Genomic DNA, 6,960 nt, shown 5'->3' on the forward strand with positions numbered 1-6,960 from the left:
TGTGCGTGTATGACGCCTCTGAAGAGACCTACAACGTATAATGTGATGCTATACTGCCGCCACTTGTCGTGAAGCGAGTCTTTGAAGGAATAACTACACTGGTAGCGGGAATCGAGCTTGAAACTGCGGCATGTTCTCGGTCCGTGGCAATGTACCACCTTCGCGACACGTGGCCACGACAGCTCTGCTGATGTTCCTGTGCGTCTGTCTGTGCGCGTGTGTTTCCAAACATTCCGATGTTTGCTATAGCCCCAAGAAAATTTTAAACTCCGTTCGAATGATGTTCGGTCCCCCATAGTGGGTATGAACCATCAGCAGAGGGGAAAACAAACAATCATTCTTTAGAGTTACCAAACGGTTAACTAACTGTTACCAAAATGTTAACAAACTGAATAAAAGCCTACACCCATACATCTGTACACTAGAAGAGTGTCTTAATACGTGAATCAGAGAGCTGGGCTGGTTGGCGTTGTTGCTTTTGCTGCGATCTGATTCCCATCTGTCTTAACGCAAACGATCTTTTTCTGCTGGAAACTATGTCGCTTAATACTGTTCATCTGTTCCTCAACGAGAACGAGTGCACATTTCTCACATTTCCTCTGAAGGTACCTTCAAAAATTGAGCTAGTTTGTTCTGCATGAGTAAATGTATAACACACACACACACGCACACACACTACCGGCTGTACAGTATTTCACAAGTACCCGCCGTGGTTGCTCAGTGGCTATGCTGTTGGGCTGCTGAGCACGAGGTCACGGGAACTAATCCCGGCCACGGCGGCCGCATTTCCATGGGGGCGAAATGCGAAAGCACCCGTGTACTTAGATTTAGGTGCCCGTTAAAGAACCCCAGGTGGTCGACATTTCCGGAGTCCTCCACTACGGCGTGCCTCATAATCAGGAAGTGGTTTTTGGCACGTAAAACCCCACAATTATTTTTTTTTAATTTCACAAGTATATACTGTCAAGTATTTTCGTCCCATATATGTCAGCTCTCTTCCGTGGCGTCCGCACACTGTATCATCATTACGATAATTATCATCATCCTCAGCCTATTTTTCTGTCCACTGCAGGAAGGCCTCTCCCAGCGATCTCCACGTACCCCTGTCTTGCGCTAACTGATTCGAATTTGCACCTGCAAATTTTCTCATTTCTTCATCTCACCTAACTTTCTGCCGTACTCGACTGCGCTTTCCTTCCCTTGGCACCCATTCTGCAAAACTAAAGCCCAGACCACAGAGAAAGATATTCAACAAGAGCGGACACTCCAACAGAGCCTAGTGGCCGAGTAGACTGTAGCGCACCAAACGGATGGGATTAACACCTTCCGGTTTCGGTTATGGGTGCGCGCGTTTTGACGCCGGCTGGTGCACGCCACGCCGGCTCCGCTGATCGGTGCGACCTTGTTTTTTTTTTTTGTTCTACTGCTGAATTACGAGTGGCCTTGGCGCAGAATCATTTTGTTTAGTAAAAATGATTGCGAACGATATTTACAAGCTGCCACCGAATATGTGCCACGAGCAATTTCATAAAGTAAACGCAAGACATCATCTGAAATGATGAAATGTTTATTTTGCTCTATATAAATGCTCGTTCCGGGCTTTTTGTGCATTCATCCAAAGTTGTGGCACCAGGTAAGCAGCAGTCGGTGCCGTACGATGCTCCACCAGATGTCATCAGCTGAAAAAAAGTAAATTACAAGCACGTATCATTTTGGTATGTTGACCTAACTCCTAGGACTGCGTGTAGAGGCGAAACGTGTTTAACTGGTGAATGGGCGGCATTACAGATAAATTTACTTTTACATATACATTTCGCAGCAAATCAATGCCATAAAATATGAAGAAAACATCTGATTTTCAAGCATCCCTCCCTTCCGGGGCATTACTTCCTGCACTTCAAGAGCACATATACAAGGGGACTGCGCGTTTCCAGAACAACTTGGCCTCGGTCGACGCGATGGTACGCCAAATACACAGAGGTGGCCAAGACACTGGTGCTCAGCCAGACCATGTTACACGCTCGCAGAATGCCTTCTAGTCCCACTCAAGACAAATTAGTGGGTGCAAAGCCTTTCTTCAGTCGCGCAGAAGACAGATTATGTAGTTCTTGGTTTTTGAGCTCCTCGGCGTTATCTTTTACGCGTCCTGCCGGCACAAGCAACACACTCCCGTGTTATCACACAATCACTCGTCGCGTTTTCGACAAGCGCGAGCATCGAAAGAAGGTACACATATGCTGTTGCAGGGCCATAAAAAGCGTCACGAGCTTCTCCCACTAAAATTCAGTACACGCCGAACTAACTGTCGCCACGGCCGGCTTGCTTTTTTGCTAACTGCTTCACAACCCCAGGCTCGGCGAGCATGACTCGAAAGTAGTTCAAAAGGTTACGAAATTAAATGCAATGATTTTGTGGGTCAGAGAATGCGTTACGAACTTGTCCCGGTAAGACTCAGCACACGCGAAACTGCGGCACACAGCTGAGCTTGTTTTCGCTAACTGCGGCACAACGCCAGGCGCGGCGCGCGTACCTGAGAGGTATCCCAAGAAGTAACGTAAAAATTGGAGGACGTTTAAGCTTCGCCTTCAAGAGTGGAACGCGATAGCGTTATCGCACCCCGTTCGCACCGCCTACTCAAACGCGCTACGCGAGCCAAACGTCGCGATCGGCACAGATAGCCGGGCCCCGACGCGCCATGAAGGCGGACGCGTTCATGGGGCGAGTGGCGCGCCACGTGTCGGGGCAGCGCCGTACATTGCAAGGAGGGGGTCTTCTGTGTTTGCCGCAAGATGGCTCTGCGTGTGCGCAGAGCGCAGAAGAAATGTAGCGGAAACGTACTTCGTTACTCGTGAAACCGCGACTTTTGTAAGTTACATGGTCATAATTACCGATATGCACCGCAGTACAACTTTCTACGGCACGTTTATAAGGCAACACCGCATTCACTAGAGGCGATTTTGTCCCGTTTTGAAGGAACGAACTCGTGGCTGAGTGGTAGCGTCTCCGTCTCACACTCCGGAGACCCTGGTTCAATTCCCACCAGCCCATCTTGCAAGATGTTTGTTTTGTTTATGAAGTGCCTTCTGGGATTTATCGCTCACGGCCAACGCCGCTGACGCCGACACCGACGACACCGGCTTTTCTGCGACACCAGCTCCTTGAAGCTGTCGCGTTTATACAGTAATGTTGGGTGTCAGGGAAAGCGTCATGAACTTTTCCCAGTAAGATCCGGTACACGCGAATCCGTCACAACGGTCGAGCTGCATTTCACAATCTGCGTCACATAGCCGGGTGTGGCAAGCGTGCCCAAAAACTACCAAAGTAAGTAACGATAATGTTGGGGCTCACAGAAAGCCTCGCAAACATTTCCCAGTACAAATCATTAACTCAAATTAACTGCGCCAAAAAGACCGAGCTGTTCTTCGCTAACTGCGTCACTAGTCTCGGTCTTGTGCCGTAAGCCTAAATTTGCTTGAAATACGTCGCCGACTGTCGAACACAATTTCTCACCTTGCCGTAGTGCATTAGAGCAGTGGCGCCATGTCGAAATGCAGAAGGAACGCAAGAAAACGGCGGGAACCCAACAAACGGGCTACGTTTGTCGGGCTTCACATGCTTCACGAACTGCACAGGCGCAGCCAGCCTCGCTCGCTTCGGTGGCACGTCTGGCGCATGGCGCATCATATGGCGCATCTGGCGTGCCGCTGGCTTGTTGCTAGGTGACGCAAGGAAAACAGGTCGCGAAGTATAAGTTCATTCTATCTATTCTATTCTATCTACGCGGATGACATTACTGTATGGAGTGTCGGTGGTAGTGATGGAGAGCTTGAGGCTAGGCTGCAGAAGGTGGCAACGCTTACGGAGGAGTATTTGGGTCTCATGGGGCTCAAGTGCTCCACTAAAAAGTCGGAGTTGTTGATCTTCAAATCTCAGAAGCTAGGTCGTAAGTCGAAGGGTTGGGTACCGGAAGTTGAGCCTTGCATTAGAATTCATACTAGGGAAGGGTCGGTGATACCCAAAGTTGAAACAATCAGGGTCCTGGGCTTTGTACTTGAAGTGAACGGATCGAACATTAGAACCATTCAGCGTATTGTCAAGAAGACGGAGGAGGCCATAAGACTTAAAAGAAGGATCTCTAATAGGCATTGGGGCTTAGGAGAATGTGCGATGCGCTTAGTTCAGGCATCTATTATGTGTCATTTCTCGTATATGGCATCTATGCTAAATTGGAATAGGGGGGAGAAAAATAAATTGGAAGCATTAATCAGAAAAGCCGTTAAGGCTGCGCTTGGTCTGCCTATGACTACTTCAAACGATATGTTGTTACGACTGGGTTTGCATAAAACTTTAGATGAAATTGCCGAGGTTCAACGTATTGCACAGAGGGAGAGCTTGCTAGGTACACCAGCGGGTAGGTATATTTTCCAGCATATTGAAGAATCGGGGGCTGTGTCGCACGATAGGGCTCCCCTACATGAGTTGAACGTAAACCTTAGAGCTAATATCATCGTTCGTCCGTTTCCGCGGAATGTGTGCCCCGTGCACAATGTAGGGAAGTGGGTCGCGAGAGCTAGGGCTTTGTTGCGAGAGGCAAATTATCAGGAGGAGGAGTCTGCGTGTGTTGACGCCGCATGGATTGATGGTAAAAATGCTTATTCGCTGGTGGTGGTAGATGGCAAAGGGAGCGTTAGAAATGCCGCTTCCATTTATACCAAAGTCCGGGGGTTGCCGAACAGGTGGCTATTGCTCTAGCACTAATTGATTCAAGAAGAGTTTTGGTGTTTAGTGACTCGCGATCTGCGATTAAAGCCTTCTCGAGAGGACTTGTTGCGGAACCAGCTAACAGACTGCTGCAGTTACTTGGTTCCCGGCGCATATGGGGACAGTGGAGGGAGCCCCGCGTAACCTCAACGAGGTGGCGCACAGGGAGGCACGAGGATTAGTATGCCGTGTACTCCTTGAAGGGGCTGGATCTCCCACTCCTAAGTACAGGGGACTTACTATTAACCTACAACAACATCACCAAGCACTATTGCTTAGGGCGCAGGGCATTCCCGCTGCCACATTCTAAATTAAATAGGCCACAGGCGGTTACATTAAGGCTTCTGCAGACACGAACGTACCCTAACCCGGTCATCATGAATAAAATTAATCCGGACTGCGGGGTTTCAGTATATTGTAAGTATGGGGGTTTGCTCGATTTAGAACACATGCTTTGGCGCTGCTTGGCGTTGGCCGGTGATGGTTCTCGAGGTGAACAGTGGTGGCAGTGGATGCTGCAGAGTGAAGTGCTGGCGGACCAGCTCGGGGCTGTCCAGAGGGCCCGTGTGACGGCAGAGGGGCTCTGCCTCTCTGCACCGACGTGGGAGCGGCCCGCATCAGTACCAGACTGATCCCTCAGGACCTAAATAAAGTTCTTCGTACCATACCATATAAGTTCATTTATACGCAAAACTTTTTAGTTTTAGCGGGAAAGAATAAAAATAAATGAAACGTTGGCTGTAAGTTCATTTCACATTCCTTTTTTTTTTCCGATGCTCGCGTCAACTAGCGGATGGGATTAACACTAGGCGTGACGTGTTTCCTGTTCCCCGTTTTCGCCGAGTGTCCCCTCTTGTTGAATTTCCTTCTCTATGCCCAGACCGGAATCCAGCGTCGGAAATCGCTTCGGCAAAAAGAATTTCGAACCACGCATATCCAACCACACAGGTCTTCCATATGGCGCAAGGAAATTACTGAACTAATGGAATCTCTCAAGGGAAAACACGTAGAAAAATCGTAAATATGACTTACGCACAACCTGCAAACTTGATAGCGTTGGATTGTAATTTGAATATACGGGAAAACATAATTCTGCTACGCGGAAACTCAAGCACAAACCCCTTTTATTGCGACAGCGCCTTCCAGCTGCCTGCCGTTTGAGGTCTGTCTTAGCAGGAGCGGAGCGGCCCCCTCGGTTCCTTGCACACTATCAAAAAAGAACCACAAAGCTCGCCTTCCTGCATAGCGTTCGCCGCCAGCCTTTTCCGGTGAACATAACGGTTACCTAAGTTGCAGTTGCCGGGAAGCGTGAGAAGTAGTCAGGCATCTTTGAATGCTACTGCGTTCCACTTTTAAAGACGAAGCTTAAGCGTCCTCTAATTATTTCTGTAGTAATACAAGACACGTGTCTCACCGAATGTTAAAGGAGACTTTGCAGTATGACTTTATGAAAATAAAAACTGTTGTCGTAGCGACTTACGCCTCGTAAAAGGAAGAATAGTGTAGTATAGGTACAGTGAGCTCTATTTTCGACTACGCATTTTTTCTTCGTCTTCCAGACCTCGTACCCGTCTTTCTTGCAGAATGTTACCGGCAAATCTGGCCCTTCGTAATTTAAACCCATCATTAGAATGCGCAGTGGAAGTAACTCATTCTGTGTATCTGTGTACTTTGCTCACGGCATCTAGCGACTCACGGGTATTGAGTCTTTAAATGATTAGTACCCCATTGCTTAAGTGATATTCGATTGGTTCAAGTACCTGGACCTACAAGCCTATTTCTAATTCAAAACTACAGATGCTTTGGTGAAGGGCTGCGGCCATTCAAGTTCTTGCTTCATCAGTTTTAACTATAGCTGCAAGATTTTGGAAGCAAATTAAGTGGCGAAATTGCTCTGTGCAGTCTAGAACAAATTTTCGTGTTGTAACTACGTATTCAGCCCCTGGAAATATAATCTATGCCAAACATGAAGGCGAAGTGGCCACCAGTAGGTTACGTAGTCTGATATCACCCGAAATATTTATTTAGGCAGGACTGACACTCTCACCAATTTGTATTTTTTTATGAAGAAGATGGCACCATACAATTTCCGGAAAATTTTCTTGTCGACGATTGGTTTATATACCCTAAAAGATCTGACAATCGAATTTGAAGGACCTGGTTTTTCATGGCGCGACGCAAAGCTCACCCTCGGTCGTG

This window comes from Dermacentor andersoni, chromosome 10 (assembly GCF_023375885.2).
Source record: "Dermacentor andersoni chromosome 10, qqDerAnde1_hic_scaffold, whole genome shotgun sequence".
Classification (NCBI taxonomy): domain Eukaryota; kingdom Metazoa; phylum Arthropoda; class Arachnida; order Ixodida; family Ixodidae; genus Dermacentor; species Dermacentor andersoni.